Source organism: Halichoerus grypus, chromosome 3 (assembly GCF_964656455.1).
Source record: "Halichoerus grypus chromosome 3, mHalGry1.hap1.1, whole genome shotgun sequence".
Lineage (NCBI taxonomy): Eukaryota > Metazoa > Chordata > Mammalia > Carnivora > Phocidae > Halichoerus > Halichoerus grypus.
In genome coordinates, this window is record NC_135714.1 from 76,330,890 (window position 1) to 76,351,281 (window position 20,392).

At 38.5% G+C, this 20,392-nt stretch overlaps 1 protein-coding gene and 1 pseudogene across 2 annotated transcripts in view; one reads left to right on the forward strand and one right to left on the reverse strand.

The window, feature by feature from the left end:
• GRID2 (glutamate ionotropic receptor delta type subunit 2) overlaps nucleotides 1-20,392 on the forward strand; it is a 1,423,646-nt gene that overhangs the window by 1,362,285 nt on the left and 40,969 nt on the right. The window lies entirely within an intron of this gene.
• Nucleotides 10,244-12,345, reverse strand: LOC118529897 (BCL2/adenovirus E1B 19 kDa protein-interacting protein 2 pseudogene; annotated as a pseudogene).

Consider the following 20,392-nt stretch of genomic DNA (forward strand, 5'->3'; position numbering starts at 1 on the left):
AAGAGTAAGAACAAAGGAAATGTGGGACTTTTCCTTTTTAATTTATACATTCCTTTTTACATTTTTTTCTTATAGCATATATGTATGCCACTTTTTTCAAAGATGACCCCCAAGTGATTCTGATGAGCAGTCATGTCCAGAACAACTCCGGATTAGGAAATGTGTGAATTTCCTCTCTCTGGCATTCTTTGTTACTACTCTTATAGTTTATTTTTATTTTTTTAAAGGGTCAATTTTTTTAAAAGATTTTATTTATTTATTTGAGAGAGAAAGCGAGAGAGCACGAGCAGGGTGAGGGGCAGAGGGAGAGGGAGAAGCAGACTCCCCACTGAGCAGGGAGCCGACATTGGGGCTCGGATCCCAGGACCCTGGGATCATGACCTGAGCCGAAGGCAGACGCTTAACTGACTGAGCCACCCAGGCGCACCATTTTATAGTTTATTTTTAAAACTATCATTTACGATCCTCCACATTTTATCATTGTCAATTTCATCACTTAGAATCTTCCTGAATTTTCCCCATATATATCCTAACTGCTAATTCATTCACTCATCTAGTCTGTGAATATATACTGAGTGCTTCTGAGCACTCAAAAGTGCCCTGTAGGTTCCAAAGTGCTATTCCAGGCACTGGCAACAAACAAGAGTGCAAGCCCTGCCCTCATGGAGTGAGCATCCTAACTTCTCTTAGCCTCAGTCCCTTCATCTGTACAATGGATATATTATTAGTAACTTTCTTATAGGGTCATTTGAGGATGAAATAAAATCATGTGTGCAAAGCCCTCAGCATTGGTATCATAGAAGGGCTCAGTAACTCTAAGCTGCAGTAACTTTTACTCTCCTTATCATCATCATTTTTTCATGACCAGCTACTTGATCCACTGTGAATTTTCTAGAAGAAAAAACCCTACAGAAATTACATTTCATCTTAAGAGAATGTTATTGTTGGGGCATCTGGGTGGCATAGTTGGTCAAGCTCCTGACTCTTGGTTTCCACTTAGGTCATGATCTCAGTGTCGTGAGATGGAGCCCCACATCAGGCTCAGCGCAGAGTGTGCTTGGGACTCTCTGCCCCTCCCCCCCCCGCTCACTCTCTCTCTCTCTCTCTCTTCTCTCTAAAATAAATAAATCTTTTTTAAAAATGTTATTGTTGATCTTATAGACAATTGAAGTACATCTGCTTTGCAAAATCACAGCAGATTTTAGAAGACTTAGGGAAAAAGATAGAAGTCAAGTCAATAAAAGGAAGAATGTGGTCTCCTGCTTAATATTTCCCTTGAGCCACAGATTTCTAATTTCCTAGGTTTAACAAAATAGATTACATAGCAGAGGCTGATACACATTTATAAAAATATACAACATTTTGTTCATGTCAGTGATCATGAGGAGTTTCTTTTGGAGATAAGGTTACCAAAGGGCAGCAAAGTGGCCCCTTAATCCCAATAGCAGATACTCCTTTGAGTGGAAACCGGAGTTTAGGAAGCTTGGGAAATGGACTTCTCTTTACATTTACACTTGAACTTAAACAGCGCAAAACATGGGCTAAGTCAGTTTGAGCTTTCTTTTTCTTTTCTTTTCTTTCTTTTTGTATTGACTCAGAAGCCAAATATGGAGCCAGGTTTATCCAATTAAATGTATTGTTTAAAAATGAAAACAATTACATTTTCAATTATAATGAAGATGAAAATTACAATTGCTTTAGTTATGGTATGTTTCTTTTTTTTTTCTTTTCTTTGTTGTTGTTGTTGCAGACAGACTTAATTTTTCTTTCAGCAAAGGAAAAAAAAATTGAACAATGATTGTTAGTGGACTTATTGGAGTGGTCCCCAGTCAGGTCCGCCCTGTGTTGGCAGCAGGGGCTAGGTTGTCTAATCCTGTTAGCTCTACAGGAAACCCCAAGGTAACCAGAACTACCACAGATTGTGTAACAATGAGCCACAGGTGATTCTCTGCCAAAGAACCAGAAACTTCTCCATGTAAAATATAGATCTTTGGTATATTCTAAAAGCTATTTTTAATTGAGAAGGAATAACGGGCAAGCAATTTCCCAAGGTCCTGAATTCTAAGAACTATTTTATGGTGGAAAGGCGAAGGTACAAAGTACTCATTTAACAAATATGTATTGTGTAACAATGTGCTTTGTGCTTGTGCTGGGGAGAAGCTACAGAGGTGAATAGGGTGCAATGCCTGCTCTTAAAGCCCAGGGTTATTGCAGCCCCACAATGCTATGGCAGAGGAAAGCTTCATTTCACACTTTATTTAGGGCATGCAGCCGGGCTGCTCTAGTGACTTGGTTAAATACTCGTCACAAAAGCAGGATAGTCAACTCTCCCATCAAGTACAAGCTAATATACATTGTTTTCTACAAATTCTTGAACTTCAGCTGAACATTTGGGTTGCAGTCTTTCTCAGGAATCATTATTCCAAGGCATGTTTTCACTCCTGGATTTGGTCTCAACAGGACTACCAAAATGGGAACAAGTACCAAATACTGACTGAAAAAAAAAAAAACCCAAAGTGTTTTGGTAGTCACGCCAGTTTTGTTTTATGTTTGGTGTGAACATTATGGAAACCAATCAATATAGTACACTGCAATGCGTCATTTTAAACTAACTTTCTTTTCAGACCTTTTTTGTACCACAGCGAGGCTATTTCATTTGCTTATTCTAGTCATCAAAATTGACTTGTAAGTCCGGTGGTTATGTTCATTGTAATTAATCTAATTGGCCAACTCTGTTTCTCACTTGAAAATTCGCCAAGAAATATAATTCTCTTTAATAGAGGCAAGTGTTTGCAAGTATTGACAAAAAGTCACAGATTTTTTTACAAGGAGATGGAAGAGAATATTTTTCACTCCTGCCTTGTCTGTGTGTATGTATGCATACTATAGAAGACAAGAGTCTATTCCATCTCAAACCACATCTAGCAAAAGGTACATAATACTTTAAAAAGAAAGCTGTGACATGACATTCATTAAAACTGATCATAACACTTTCTGTCCTGTTACTCCACTGAAACAAAGTTGAAAGGAATTATTTTAAAGCACATGTAATTTAATCAGAATTTTAAAAATGCCTGTCTGCAAGTAACTTTCTTTTTCCACTCTGCTTTGTTTAGTTTCACCATAAAAGCAATTCATTTCTAAAGACTTGAAAAACTGTTCCAAAGCATATATATCTCCTTCTGACCCCTGTAACTTTCTGAATGCATCAAATACCATGATCATGGACTCTACAAATAACTCCCGTGTGTAGCTCTTCTCTCGGCTGTAATATTACATTCATGTGAATGTTTTATTAATGCCAGTGTGCCTCACTGGACTATGTGATTGGTGAGGGCAAGGATCATCTCCTGTTTCTTGTCATTGTTCTCCAGCAGCAGCTGAGTGCCCAGCATATAGTAGCTGCTCAATAATTATTTGTTGAATGAATGTTATGCCACATAAGGCACTTTGGAAAAAGTGGGTAATGATCCCTTGACTGAGTTTTATTCTTCTTATGAAGACTAAGCACCTTATATACACACACACAAAAAAACTGCTGCACATATTTGCTTGTCGAAGTCTTATATGTAAAATGTTTTAAGTCGATCAGAGAAATAGTATACTAATAATCTAAGTTAATTTGTCATATTATCAAATGCAAAATTCATTAATAGTCTCTGATATTTGAAATCATTTATCTTAACGACATTCAAAAAATTGGGATGTCTTAATTCTCACAGTGTCACCATGAGGTAAGTACTATTTTTTAAGCTGCAGATGAAATGTTTTCTACTCAAAAGAAAAGACTGTTTGGCTATATTGGTTTTTGGATTAGTAGGTTTCCTTGGGCATATGATGTCTAACAGCTCAAGGAAATTTTGATAAATGCTTAGAAAGACTAATAAGCATAAGAAGTATTAAAAACAAAAACACATCAATTACTTATCATTAAGAAATGTGATCTATAAAATTAATCACAACTTCACCTAAAAAGGGTTTGAGTGTATTCTGAAGTCTGAGTTGAGACATTGTGTAGAGATGCTGGGTGGGTCCGTATCTAGTAGTAAGCAGTCATCTAAGAACTTGATAAATGATATACAAATAAGTAGCATGGACATTCATTCTGAAAACCCTATAAATTATAAGTGTGGTCAACAGTTAATGCATGTGTGATTTTTTATATGGAAATTACCCTTATGAACAGTAACACCAAGAGAATATGGGTTTTTTTGTTTTTTGTTTTTTGTTTGTTACCAAGAAAGATTCCATGAGACTCCACAAACTGAAAGGCAGGATAGAATTTTGGAATAAGAACCTCTGCATCATTCATACGACTCCTTGGAGAGTCTGCAGGAGGCCAGGAGTAATTAGCTGCAACTTGTCTTTGAATGAGAGTCTAAAGCCGCTTCTGCCAGTGAGAAAAATGCATAAAGGCACTAAATGATTATAGGAATCTAAACCAAGATTTTGTTTAAAGGCAGGTAGATAAGATAGCAAGCATACTTCCATCAAAATGCCTTACGGTTTTTTTCATTTCTATTATGTTTAACCCCCCAAAATAACTTTAATGTGTGCCAAACGACCCATTCTACTTGCAAGGTCTAACAGGATGTGGAGGCTGACAGAGATGAGGGCTCAAGGCAGGAGGAGCACTGAATTACTTTTCTTGCTTTTTTTCTTTTCATGTTAGAGATAAGGCCCAAAGGAAAACATAGATCATTGTGATAAATGTGTTGTATCTTCATAATTCATTGTAGTTGTCAAGAATTCTTGCCAAGTCATAAATGTTAAGTAAACCAGAGCAACACCTGGATAAGGTACAGGTGTAGTCGGTTAGAGTCATATTTGGTCTCAGTAAGAAGTATTACCTTTGTCCTGATTCTTTTCTTCATTCTGTTAAATAGGTCAGGTGAACTGGATGGGGATGGGCAAGCCAACCTTTTATTCTTCCTTCATTGTGTATGTGTGTGTATGAGAGACAGAGACAGAGACAAAAGCAGAGATAGATAAATTGGTAAGATTTTAAAGATCATTTTGGTTTTGTTGTATTTTGTAAGTTTAAATTTCAGTGTTCAAAATGTACTAGTTTCCTCTGTCATATAAGGGCTTTTAGAAGGTTGAATTAAAATACAGCTTATCAAAGTTGTAAGATACAAGGGAAATGATCATTTGCAAAATAAGGTGTGGATTAGGAAGGAGGGAGAAGTGCAGTTGGAATCATTTTTCAAGGGGAAAATGAGAAAACGATCCCAGTTCCTCTCCATGCTTCATAGAGCCGCCTGGCCATCATCTCTTTTCTTCTCGTTCTTGGAATTCAGTATATAGGGAAGGGAGAGTTAGTGGCACTGACCTTCCTCCAACTGATGAAGGGACCAGAGGCAAGCTTCTCTCCTACCCCCACCACGCTTCCATCTGTCCTGTTCCTTCTCCTGAAATGGCTGTCCCCCCGGCTCTGTATCTCAAAGCCTTAGTTCAAATAGCTGCCTCCTTTATAGCACTTTCTTTGATCACTTTTGCCAAAGCGACCCCCCCCCCCGCCCCCCGCCACCTACAGAACTAGGTAACTTTCTTTAATGAACCTCTGCAATGCTCTCTTTGTACAGGCTTTTTGTTCTCCCTCTCCCTGCCAAAACTAAAACAAACCAAAAAACAATACTCTTTGGCCCTATGACCTTACACAAACGAATTCACTTCCCTGTTCCTGGGTTTCTAAATACATAAGAATGGAGATAAAATCAGCAAAGTCATAGGGTGGTTTTGAGAATTACATAAGTTAATTGCCATAAAGTGAATTATGCTGGTGAAGAGATAGATAGGTCTCAAGAACTGTGAGGAATTATCAGGCGCTGTTGCTGCCTACTGCCCCCTGGGGAGCACGTATTAGTCTCCCTTCCTGAGCTCTGCCTTTCACCCCGTCACTCTATGTGCAAACTACGATGGTAAGTACTGCAGAGCACACAAAGGTCCCCGACACCATTACCTGACCTAAGGAGCTCATAATCCTTTGGGAGAGGTCAAACAGATCGCTTGGGTGAAGGAACAAAACAGTCATTAGAAAATTATAAGTGAACTTCTGGAGAGAGTTCAAAGACAGACAAATCTGTGGTTTCACCAAACCAGCTTGATAATGAGAATCCCCTGGGGCAAGGATTCTGAACTAGTAAATCAGAATCTCTGGTCTATAGCCAAGGAAATGCAAATGATCATTCAAGTGGAGAACCTCTAGAATAGTTATAGTTGGGGATAAAGGCTTTCTGTTAAAAGCTAATTTTGACCAGGAGTAGGCACAGTTTTTCTAAGAACTAGGATAGAAGAGAGAGTGATGCCATTTCAAAAACATAAGGGAGTTTCTACCCAGTGGCTTAATCTTCTCAGTAAAGTAGGAAATAAGATCCTCTGCTAAGAATGAGGCAGGTGGAAGTGCAATTCAGGGTTTGGGAAATGTAGAGAATATTGGGAGAGTTGCTATGGTGATGTGTTACAGGGCTGAACTAGAGGTGAATTAAACCGAGGGTCCATTATGCTGCAATCAATATTCCTTACTGGAATTTCCAAGTCCAGTTTATACCTGAGTTAGGATCATTCTCCAGTCCTCAAAGCTCATAGAAATGAAAATGCCCCAGTACTATCGATAAAGGTAGATTTTTTAATATTATTCACAACAAAAGTAATGTAAATTCTGAGGATCACCTGACAACCTTGTTTCTTCTGGCCAGTGCAAAATTTAAAATGTGATCTCATGAAACGTCTAGGAGTCAGATTCTCATAAATAACAACAAATCTACCCATTGTGCTCTCGGTTGATCTGTGGCTAGCTGCTGAATCCATGAACTCCCCTAGGGTGAGAGCAAGGTTTCATAATTAAACGTATGGTGGTGTTGCTTTTCTTGTATTTTTCTTTTTGGTGAGTAAACTATTTTATTCGTCTCATTTTTCCACATCACATTCTCAGGGTTGTAATGGGTCTCCCACAGTTCCAGGCAGTTATTGGTTCTTGGGGGGAAATGCTCCTGTGGCATTATTGATTGCAGCCTTCATGGGAAGGACAGTGATTGACTGAGTTGCTTCTTGGGCAGCTGTGAATTTGCTGTACAGTGACAGGTCCTTCAGTGGCCTCCTCAGTCTCAACTTGACAAGAAATCTGGAGAAGGAGCTAGCACTATTGAAATGTCGTGTCCTCACACCCTACATTGTATTCTGTCCCTCAAATTAAACCCAGGTCAGTGAGAGGTCATGGTTAAGAAGATAGTAAATGATAGCACTGAAATTGAGGCTGTCCTTCTGTCTTCATAAGGCTTCTGGCCCCTGGCTTGACCTCCTAAAAGCTTCATGCTGTTTTCCTAGGCTTTTCACAGCTGCCTGCTTCCTCACCCACAATCTCAAAACTTCACACTCCAACACTCTATTCTATTGGCTAAACCATCAGACTGGACATTTGACCTTAGACAACACTGTGGGTTTGGACTTAACCATTGTCTCTGTCAGTATTCAGTTCCAAAAAGAGAAATTGGAACCCAATAAGCAAATAGACTCTACTCTGTCATCATGGACGCACCATGTTAGTCTCTATAATGATTATAAGTTTAAGATCGGTATTATTTCATTTCACGGATTAGAAAAAAATGAAGCTCAGAGGGATCATGTTACTTTGCCAGTACATTCTCAGGAAGTAAGGAAACAAGGATTCCACCCAAGTTAGTCTAACTCTATATTCATATTCTTAACTGCTACACTCTCCTCTTCCAAAAACCTCAATCCTTAAACTATTTCCCCTCCTTCACATGTCCTAAACCCTTATCTGTCCCTCACTGTCATTCTTTGACTTCTCTTTGATCACATTTTATTGTGCCTTCCATGCACCTGCATACTTGCAAATAGTTTTGTGAGTAGAATTCATTTCATCTATTTTTTGCTCTCTAAAACACCTAGTATATTGGGTTTGTAACTTTTGACCCTTTGTATCCTCAGTTTTCTATATGGATCGTATCCTGATTTATCGTAAGTGAAAGTGATAAGACTAACACAGGGTAGGAGACGATGATGGAAGAGAAACTGAATAGTTGCCATTGATTCTCAGGGGTGGGGGAAGGGGGTGCTAGGACTTAATGGGCCCTGTCATCAATTATTAGATATGATCTCCATGGACACTGTTTGCCATACTTCCCATCTGCATGGCTCCAGGCAACCAGTGCCCAGAACTGAAGGAGAATGGAATCCAAATGTTAAAAAATGTTTAAAATTCAGAAACTTAGGAATTCTCTTCAATGGTCTCAGGCTATGATCAGTGACATTAAGCAATAACACTCTCTCTCCTCTTTCTTGCACACTCCACCAGAGATGTTCACCCCAATACCAGCTTATCTTGTTCATGCATCTTAGACCAATCCTTATATATGAAAGATCCTGGGGGATCTCCAGAGCTCTGTGGACCATCATGGAGACTCACTGAGAAATAACTTGGTACTTAATGTAACAAAGAATCTAGAAGCACTCCTTCTATTTTAATTTCCTCTGATTCATGTTGCAGGTCATGCCTCACTGCAAAAACTGGATAAGAGCATAAGTCTCTTTTTTTTTTTTCATTACAACTACAGGAATATCATTTCACTATAGTCTCATAGAATATGGTCTCTTCTCCTAGAAAGTAAGCTAACCCAGGTAATGTTACTCTTGGTACAAAGTGCATCTATTTCTCACATTACCCTTGTTGCTGTGGTACTGTGCCTATGTATTTGTATATTGAATGCCATCACTTGAAGTGCTCTATAAAGCTTGAGTTTTTACGTCAGTGATACTTCTTTTTTTTTTTTAATTAAACCAGTTAAGTTAGATCCATGACCCCAGCAGAAAGATAAAATAATACAATTTTATGTACTTTCAATCAGCAATGGAAAATTAAAATTGAATGATATGAGGGAAATGTCACATAGTGACAAATTACAAATAACAAACTTCCTAAGTGCTTTTCCTCTAACCTACTAGTTATAATCTTAAGCCTTATAGTTATGAAACATTTATTATGGGGCATGTCCCTATACCAGATTCCATTAAGGTGTAGGTTAGAGCAGGTGTCGTTTAATCCAATGATTCACAGCACATCACTCTCGTTATATCCCAAGTGTTAACACTGTTCCTTCTGAATTTTAATGTTCTAATAGATTAAAGGTTACCTGTGCTTTAAAAAAATGTTTAGGAAAATGCATCACTTTTGCAACAAGTTGTATCTATAGTTAGGAACAATGCTTGCAAAAGCAAAAGTGAATAAACACAATAAACTGTTGAACCTGAAGAACTGTGTACTTTATGTGGAGGAAAACCACCTATTTAAAAAGTTTTGAACGGGATAAAGACTTACAGATGAAAGACTACTTAAAGAGCTCTATAAATATAGACTCCAATCACAATTAAATTCAATGATCCTTTATTCGTAATTCTCATATGGTAAATTCAGAAGGAATGCCTAAGTTGTTATTGTTAGTTTGCTTTTTCAAAACAAACTGTATCTAAGGTTTGAGCAAGCAATAACGGTTTTGGCTTTATTTGCTATAATGACATTAGTTTAGGATCTGCCCACGGCTGCTGGATCCAAGTTAAGTCAGAAGGCTGCTGAGGAACATCTCATCCTGGGAATCCTCCAGCATCTCCCATAATTGGACTTAGGTTAGCATGCCAAGTTTATAACTGAGGAGGACAAAAAGTAAAGGAAAATTCTCTTTTTTAACAGAAACTTTATATGAAAAATGGCAATGTTTATAAAAGCCACATGTGTGTTCAGTCTGGGATGGAATAAATCCTAAAAGCTTAGCTCTCATCAGCTTCAATTTTGCTATTCTAGGACATTCTTTTGTAAATTACCTTATAGGAAGGGCTGGGGTGTGGTAGTATCCTCAAACTTGGAGGACACTAATTTTTCCACATGTGTATAAGTCACACAAGCATATGACACAGTATCAGACCAATCTGTTGTTTTAGGATGATTTTGTGGGTAATTAAGTTCTGTTTGGGCACCTCAGTACAATGTATTTCAGTGTAGAGTCAAGGTACTTACCAAATCAAACAAGAAGTTTATATGCTTATATCAAATGTCGTCCCAAACAGCATAATGTAATCATGCTCTAAGACTTACAAAATAACTTAATTTACAGTACTGTCAACGTGATTCAACAGAAAATGTGAATATACACAAATCTGATTAGGTCAAACATCTACCTACCTCCTATCAAGTTTAAGTAACTGATACAGAAGTATTTTGGTAAAGTGCCCACATTGAGAGCAGTTAAAAAAGCAGCCCCTATTTTCTACAGAAAAATAGGGACAGTGAATAACTCATCACATTCTCTGAATACTACACTGCACTCACAAATTCTGGAGGGTGATACCCTGGACACACAGCTTATTTCACATTAGTGAACAGACCTAAAATTTTTATAAAGTTCTGACTTCTGGCCAGAAGATAAAATGTCCCGTATATACATATATACAAACCCCATTTCTTAGCCTCTTAAATTCTCTAGTTCTAAAAATGGCTTTTTGACTTGTCTTTAAAGTTTAAAAAGGAGAAAGTGTGCAATACATTTGCATTTGCACTTCTGAATTAAGAAACAGTATTAAATGAGAAAAAAAAGCTTAGGATAGTATTAATGTACTTAGATTATGTACATGACCTTTGGGTATTCATGAGAACCAGTTTAACTGTCCTTCACCTTATGGGCAACTCTGTTTCCTAAGTTACCCAGGAAATGTATCTAACCATTTACAAAAACAAAAATTCGAACATGCACTTTACAAATCATGGTCTTATTTACCTGCATATTCTTCCACAAGACAGGTATACATTAAAAAATATTGCTCAGAAACATAAAAATATATATTATCTCTTTCCTTTACCATTTAGGCATATAAATAGTTTACTGAAGATGATGCATCATTCAACAAACAAATGCAAAAACTGCTTTATATAAAGTGTGGTTCTCTGCTATTTAGCAATATAAAATATAAAATGATTACAATATAATTAGCTAATAAAGAGCTAAATTCAAGAGATTTGCAAACCAATACAGCGGTGAACAGTCTCTTATACAAAAGTCCATTAAGGAAGAGTCAAGTCAATTTTGTAACAGGTTACATAAAAATCAGGGCCAATAAATGCATTATAAATGCAAAAAAGAGCACTGCTTCATCAGCACATTCTTCAGTCTTGTTCGGACTAGACGCCAAACTTACTGTTCACTTTTCGGTTCATCTTGTTTTCCGTTAAGCTCTTGATCAACTTGTTTTATGCATTCTGGTATGCCAACATATTCCATGGGGACAAGTTCTGTTAGTTCTGCCAAATTAAAGATGTATCTAATTTTTTGGCTGAATTTTGAGCTAATAAAGGATCTTGTGACAGCTAGAAGCGTTCTGATAAACCATGAGGGATGTACAATAATTAGTGATTTTAGGTTTTTCTGTAACCTTCTATCAATTTGCTGGTAGCATTTCCTGAGCCATCCCAGACTGGGCATTTTTCTTTGAGTTGTAGCACCATTTAAATAAACTATCATGTAGTTTTCTGCTACTAACAGCTCCAAAGTGCCAATAACATACTTAAAGAGATTGTCCATCAGGTATCTATAGTTGGGTTGACCACTTTCAGGCATAAAACAGACAGCAAACACAACAATGGCATTTAATCCATCTGCATAATATCCTCCACGGCTGATAACTTTTTTATAGGGTTCAATTGCCTTCATATCGACCCTGTGGTCCTGTTCTCCAATTCTGAACATACGCCAGCTTCGTCCATCTTCTTTTTCCTCTGCTGCTGTGTATTCAGTAATTGAGCCTTTCCTAATAATTTCAGTAGTTTTGGGTTTTGGAAGATCATCTTCCCACTCAAATTCATTCCTGTTTTCTGATGGCGTGTCTAAGCCATCTAAGTCAATCTCCCCACTTTCATCCAAATCATCTGACAGCACAGAGCCATCGCTAGGATCCAGGGCCAGGCTAATGCCTGGAGCCGTGAGTTTCTTTCTTACTTTATTTCCATTAACTTCAGGCTGGCTCTCTGGTCCAGTTACAGCTAGCATATCTGCTTCCATACTATCATCCTCTGGTAAAGGTACTGGAAAATCTTCATCTTGCCATTCTTCCTTAAGTTCCACACCTTCCATCCTCAGCTTAGATTCAATATCAGCCACAAACTCCTGATAATCCAGAGAGCCAGTGTCCCCGGAGGAAGCCTTGGCTCCCTGGTCTTCTTCGCCCTCCAGGCCGGCGACGTGGGGCTGACGGCCAGGGCGCAGGAGGTAGCGCCGAGAGGAGCCCGCTCCCCTCGGACCGCAGTGGAGACCGGGGCCCAGTCCCCAAGCTAGGGCTGCAGCGGCAGCAGCTGACCCGGATGCGGAGAGCGACCCCGGCCTACTGCAGTGACACTTCTTTTATCAGAGGGTTTTATCTTCTTTACTCATCTAGAAACTAGTAGAGCCCAGTAACCACTGTTGTTTACCGCCATATACAAGGTAAAGATTCTTCACAATTTGCCAATATTTTGAGCAATGTTGTTACTGAAAAATATAACTGGCTATCCAAACATGGGTAGATTGCAGTCCCACAATTATTCATCAAGGCTCTCAGAAGTATTTCGGATCCCCCACTTAGCTAGGTTGCTTTCATTTCTAATTCACCAAGATTGGGAACAGACGTGAAAGGCTGATTATGTCAAGTTTGGGGGAAAGTAAAGAAGCAGCAGGCTTTGCAAATGCCTCCATTTTGTATGTACCCACATATGGTAACATCAGACCTATTTCTGAATAAAGAAACTAGCCATGCAGTCCCTCTGACAATCGTTATCAGGACTGAATGACACTCCATTTTTATCGAGCCTCTTCTCTGAGTTATTGAAGCCTCCCATACTATCATCAAGTAAGTAAACACTGCCGTGCATATAGCTCTTGCTATCATCATGGGGAAATTGTAAGCGGCTCGCACGCGTTTGCACAGGAACTATGCGAGTCAGCATCCCCCTCATAACAGCACATCCATGTCATTTCATCTTATCTCGACACACAGATACGTAGGAAGATAGACTATTCCCTTTCTATCTGTTGGTAAATTTTCTTTCTAATAATTGCCGAAAACTTCACTCCAGTAAGCAGTTAGTCCTGCTGGTTGAAGAAAATAGATACATTATCTGAGGTAATAGATAAGTCTCATTAAGAAGATGGAATAGACTAATTCCCAGCATATCTCCCATGCGTGGGAAAACTAAATTGTGAAATACAGCAGTAACACATCAATTATCTTTTCTACATGAAGTTAGAGAAGTCTCGCTGCTACTTTATACCACATTATGTAATTTTTTTTATAAATAACCATTTATGTTAGAGTACCTCAGTTTGCTGCCTCATTAAAAAAAAAAAAAAAAAAAAAGACAGCCAATGTTTCTATTCCAAGTGAGACTCACTCTTTTAACTACTTACGGAATCCAGGTATTCTATTTAAAATGTATGTTCTTACTGATTATCAAATGCCCCAAGTGTGGGTGTTTGTTATTAGCCTAAAAACCAATGCTACACATCTGACAATATTACACTTTTAATGAAGATTGGCTCTAACCAATGAAAGTAAAGCTAACTATCAGCATTCAAAATAAAGGTTTTAGAGATTTTGTGATAAATAATGACTTGTTATCAGTTTACTTTCAGTAGTTTATCATATCAGGTTGTCATAGGTGAAGTACTTGAAAACAATTTCATTTCTTAAGTAGCTTAAATATCTCTCCCACATTCTCGTTTGCATAATTAGTTTTTATTAGCAAATGTTTTTTTAATATGACTGTAACATCCCAGATATAGAAATTTCACATCACTGGAGTTAAATTAATGAAGTTTATAAATGAAGACTTGGCTGATTAAAGTAAATGATAAAGTAGAGGATTATTTGTTTAATTTGTGGACTGTAACAAAAGTATGACAATGACAATAAAATGCCTTGCAAATTATAAAGTGGTATCTTAAAAAGGAAGATTTTATATTTGTATGTATCCTAGTTTTTAAAAACATCCTAACTACTGAGAAGGAGAAGAAGAAACATAAATTCTACGGGTTCTGAGTCTCAGACCAGTTCTATCCCAAACACGATCCAGAGGGAGAAAGAAGGGGGTCAGAAGAGAAATTCCAGGAAAAGTGCTGGACAGGAAAGCCACTCGCAAATGACAGCCATACCCAAATCCTGACACTTGCCGTGGTGCTGTACGTTTCACAATCCGTGTGTGTGAGTCTGTGCGGGCTGCCCTCACACAGTACCACATCCTGGGGGCCTACACAACAGACCTTTAGTTCTCACAGTTCTGAGGCTACAAGTCCAAAATCAAGCTTCCGGCCAGGTAAGTTTCATTACGAGGCAGCTGTAACAACACGCACTCCAGGATGCTGTTCCTAAACTGTCCATTGTTCCAAATCCAAGGTTAGGTGACCCTTTTGCAGGGTGCCTTTCATTGCCCAGCCCCTTCCAGGACATATAATCACATTGCGGTGGGATCACACAGGAACGCGATTACAGATAATCCGTCCAAGTGACAGTTTGGGTTTTGTTTTGTTTTTTTCCCTCATTTATAGAAACATTATAGTGTGTTCAGATTCATAATGGAAAGAAGTTAGAAAGTTGAATTCACCTTTTAAAATATCTGAAATGAACAGACATTTCTGTTTTTGTATGGGTTGAGTCACTTGAAGGAAAGTTTATGTGATGTTACTGTCTTAACATTCTTTATTAAAAAATTGGAAACACTTCCAGCAGAGTCAGAATAATACTAAATATAATACAATACACCTGAAAAGTTAGAATACAATTTTTTAAAAGTACTTTAGACTGTCCATCTATGAAAATATGGGTAAAGCATAGCAAAATTATTTTCCTAAGGTTGTACTGTTAGTATTATCAATGATCTAACTCTTGGCTGAGAATTTTAATTAATTATACTGAATTTGTCCACCATCTTGAGTACAAATACACCCCGAGGTTTTTTTAAAAACATGTATCGGTATATATCCTCCAAGCCAGGAGATGTTTGCATCATAAAAGAATTCTCATCATAGAGTACATACTACTATAACAGCTCTTAGAATAATGAATTCCTTCTGCATATTTAAACTGTTAGTCGACTTATAAAAAGTTCAGTGTTTATGCAGATGTTCCTGAGAATATTTGTTCATTCAAAAGTTTCCTTCTCCGTAAACTTTTCTCTCCTAATGCTGTGCCAAAGATCCTTATTACAATCTTTATCCATTTACACATAGCACACACTTCAAGATCCCACTTATTTTAAGGCTTAGTTGTCAGACTCAAAGATATTAAAATATTCATAAAATGTGTATAACACGCTAAGCAAAATAAGTTTGACTTTATGACCCTCTTTCATAAACGTGTATTTGAACGGTCTGCATAAGAAGATTTTGTATTGCCTGAAGAGCGACTGTAAGCAGAGATGGTCACTGCCAGTTTCTCACTGCAGAAGGAAAGAATTTTTCCCCTTTACCCTATAACCCAAATATCACAGTGAGCTTAAGGATGAAGCTGACATTTTAAAAGATCACCAAAAGTGTTCTCTTTCCAATTGCAATTATGCCCTCCATCTCAGTGGGAGTCATAATCGGGGTCTTTTCAGCTCTCCAGCATCTTTCTGGCCTGCTTTCATTATCCTGATTATCTATTCATTTGCCGCCCAGCACTCATTTTATGAAAGATCATGTCTGCCATTTTTATAATGAGTGCTTGACTTTTACTGCCAGCATAAACACATAAAATATATAATAATTAAAGTTCACTAGTCACCAAAGTCTTGAGATCCATCATGTCGCTAATTTGATTTTTCAAGCAATTGCTTCTCTGTAAACGAGGCTGATTTTGCCCCCTTAGGCATCACAAGACCTGTGATGGAAGGGGCTGACTCTAACCTCGAAGGATCGATCTGAATGGGCACCATAAACCAGGTTTCAGGTTCATCAGCAAAGAATGACATGTCTATAAAGTCAGATGCTTCTTAGAGCCAACAAAAATCTCATCAATATTTGAACCTAAAAATTGTTTTAAGTGTTGCACATTTTTCAAAATAGTTAAGTGTTATTTAATAAATACCTACCTTTTATGGGCTACTGTTTAAACTAAGGAAAAATTTCATTGGGATAACTATGGAAGTTTGCATCACATAGATCAAAACTTCACAGTGTGTTGACTTACGTTGAGTAAGGATAAGGTTTCAAAACACCACTTCCTTATTTTGAACACGCGGCCTTGTTTTGATAACATTGGCAAAGCCCCCTGAGTGCCTCATGATAATGAATTCATCTGACGTTTATTCTAATCGCACAGAGATTAATGAACTCATGCGATATTCATGTGGCTCTCTGGAGACATCAGGATGTGTTACACAAAGTGTAATGTTTGTAAATGGATACAATGGAATATGTGTTAGCCAAGGAACTTGAGTAGTCAAATCCTCAGTTAATAAAGCAGCAGGAACTGAAGAGGCAGCGTCCATTTATAGCGGGTTTTTTAGGGAATAATAAAGAACTTCACAGTGTATTCAAGGAAAAAAAAAAGTGCAGGAGCCAGAAGACCTTGGTTTGAGAGCTGGCTGGATCGATTACCAGCCTTGCGGCCTTGGGAAATTTTCTTCACCCCTTAGCCTCAATCTCCCCAGCTTTAAAATGAGAATTTAATAACATCAGCCTTCTTAAAGCCTTTTACAGGAGTAAGGAGTGGGGGAGGAGCGGTGCCATCAATCAATCAGTCAATCAATCAATATAATTCCTCCCTCACAAGGTTATTTTAAGAAGTAAATCAAATGATATGCAGTGATTTGATAAGTGCTTTGTAAACTCTGTGGCATTACACATGCATTTACTATTGCTATTCCTTTGGGAAATAGATTGTCTGGAGAAAGTGTACAGTTTATTTCCCATACACAGAAAAATGGATGCCTTAGGAAAACATTACTTACTACATAAGGAAATGGACACTGTTTTCTTAATAAGAAAAGCAGATCTGACCAGTTAAAGGTGTTACTGAATTATCTTTTTTAAATTTGAAAGTGAGATATCAGGTTTGAAGCAATACAGGAAACTTCTCATTTTTATGCAGGTCTATGACATATGACAGTCTTTGAACAATAACTAAATGTATAATTAAGTCCAGTTCTGTTGATTCTGCCCTGTAGTGGGAGCGGGGCAGGTCCCTTCACCTCACTAGGCAGGAGTCAAATATGATCTCATCTCCCAGACCCCTTCCAGTACCAACATGCTGTCATTCTCATAAATCATCCATAGTAATTTTTTTACCAACCCTAACAAACTTCTCATTAGTTTATAGTACTTCTAGTCACACATGATTAAAAACCATTTTTATATCTTTTGATTAAAAGAAACCCCACGGGGGCATCTGAGTGGCTCATTCGGTTAAGTGTCTGTCTCTTGATTTTGGCTCAGGTCATGATCTCAGGGTCCTGAGATGGAGCCCTGCATCAGGAACCCTGCCCCTCACCCTCACTCGTGCTCTCTTGCATGCTCTCTGTTCGCTCTCTCTCTCAAATAAATAAATAAATCTTTAAAAAAAAATAATAAAAGAAACCCACCTTTTCTGCTTCAGTCGATTGTCTTACCTATTCTCAGTAAATTGTAGTCACTGCCTGAAATTTCTCTTAGTATATAATGTTTGTTCATAGCCCTCTGATTTCAAGATAAAGCTTCCATCGCCTAGAAAATGATTCAGCAAATACAGACCTCAGAGGACAAATACTACCTGATCTCAAATAATTGGGGCAATCACTCTTTTGGCACATGGGTGATCCCAGTTTCAGGGTGTAGGTACATTCCAGGATAATCAGAAAACCAAGGAAACCCAAAACTCACTTGAACGATTATACTGCCATTGTTAATATACGCCGTGTACCTCAAATTCGTTCCCAGTGTGGTCAAATACAAAATCAACACCTGATCACTGTACTCATTTAAAGGCACACACATTAATAATAGTCATTACTACATTTTTATTATTATATGTTATTAATACACGGTCAAAAGCACTGAGATAAGAGTCAAAATCTCTGGTTTCAAACAGACTCCGATGCTTTCTAATGATGTACCTTTGGCCAAGTCATTTAAGCCCTCTGAACTTCAATATCTTTGTCAGCGAAACGGAAACTTGTTGACCTCCTAGAGTTAGTGGCGCTGTGGTTCTACCGGAGGCCGGCAACGATAACCAGGAGGCCAAGTGTGGCTCAGACCTGTCTTTGTAACCACAAAAGCACAGTTGACCGGCTGCAACAGAGACCTTCCATTCTGTAAAGTTTGAAATAGTAACTATCAGGCCCTTGACAAAAATGCTCGTTAACCTCCAGCCTAACGAATGGTGTTCATAAACTTGTTTGAAATGTTTAGGTAATCTTAGTGGACTATACTGAAATAATGGGCATCTGGCTCACCTAGATGGAAGAATTAGGTAAAAGTCCAATTTCAACAAAGGAAATAGCTTCTAATAGTCTATCGTGGGTTATTTGGTATTACTGAGGAATTACATGTTATCAATAAATAGTTGTTGTATCTAATGCTAATAACCGATCATTAAGACATTTTGCTTGAGAAAAGAAAAGCTGCGATGCCTGATTCACAGCAAGTTGATAGAATTTGTTTCTAAACTCTGATGTTGAAGTATCAATATCAGATATGCCAGTCAGAGCGCCACTGCACTTAATTGAATGCTAAAGCTGAACCTTTGATAAGTGCTTTTGCCTCAATCCAAGTTTACCTACATTTCCCAAGCCCGGAATGAAAGAAACGATGAATGAATGAACAACCTACTGAGCTGACATTTTTCTGAAAATTGTCTGCATGCGATTATTAATTCTTTCTCAGTAACCATGGAGAGGAAATTTTTGTGAGAACCCAGCAAATGAATTTAATAATGTGGGTATTCTGGGCCAAAATAGATCCACTCAGTGTGTCAAAAATACTTTTTTTTTTTTCAGTTATTCCCTAATTTCCTTCTCAGTGTTAAGTGATGTTACACATTAATAAGTAACTGGACTCTATCCTAAATATCTTTTTAATTTGGGTTACATATAACTCATAAGCATGTAACAGATCAGATAAATGTTTTTGAGATATTAAAATGATGTTTTTCATCCTCGCCAATCTCTAGTGTCAAGCTGCCCCAGGACTTCCAGATTGAGGAACTGCCTGGAAGTCTCAGACCATAGAGTTTCTGTCATTACGTAGCTAAAATTCCCTTCCACTATGAGAGACCAAGAAGTTTGAAGGCCCTGGGTGTAAGAGGGATATCCAGGAGAGAAAAGGAAAGCTGTGCCTCTTTCTGGCCAGAGGTTTCCATCAGGGGCAGGGGGTGGGAGATGGGCAGGTGAAGGGGCGTTAGTGAGACTGGAATGCACACCCAGGGTAGAGGCCATGATACTTCCCTTGCCATTAAGGTCTCTGAGGGGCATTCTGTGGGCACACCAGGCTCTGTACCAGCAGAGAAGACCTCTGACGGTGAGAAGCCAGAGCTGCACAGTCAGGAAAAAGCAAGGGCTCAATCTTTATTCCCAGGCCTCTCTGGCTCCCACGTGGTGTGAATGCTGAGTTAGAGCACATGGACCACTTTTGGAGCCCTCCGCAGTGGGTGACAAGGTGACATCACAGTAGTACCTGAAGGCTCAGGAATAGTCAGGGGCTGGATGAAGAAAATGGCAGAAGCTGAGAAAGGTGTACAGTGCCCCACAGGCCAGCAGAGAGGAGTCCACAAGCCCTAAGGGAGCTGAGAAAGACATTAGCCAACGTTAGCGGACTTAAAGCCTCTGCCCACTTCAGCAATAGTCACCGATCAATATCTAAGGGCTGAACCCATCACACATAAAAGGAGAGCGGCCAGAGCCATCCAGGGACCAGCAAGAAGCCCGCAGCTCCCTCCCCACAAGCCTCCCTTGAAGCCCCCCAACTCCAACGTAGCGGGTATAATGTCGTCCTTTATAAATTCTGATGCTATCTTGGAAAAAAGCAAGGAAAAGGGGAGGAATTAGAAGGATTGAGTAATTCTTGAGCTAAAGCTAGAGACATGTTAAATTATTAGATCAGATTAAATTTTAAATCATATTGAGCTAATTTTAGTTTTGTTCCCACTTCTCAGCAGGCCCAGTCCTCCTGAGGAAGATCAATTAAGTTATGGAGAAAAGCTACATTTTCTTTGCACACCCAAATTGTAGTATGAATAAATTTGCCCTCTACGATTACATTGTTTGGTTTAGAAGAAACCTATTGGTGACCATTTTACTCAGGGTCTAACAAATCTCTGAAACTAGAAGAGAGAGCTCTTCTCTAAATAGTTACATATCAGAGGCTGTGTGGGGTACCGGGGGAATGTGTTGGAAGACAGAACC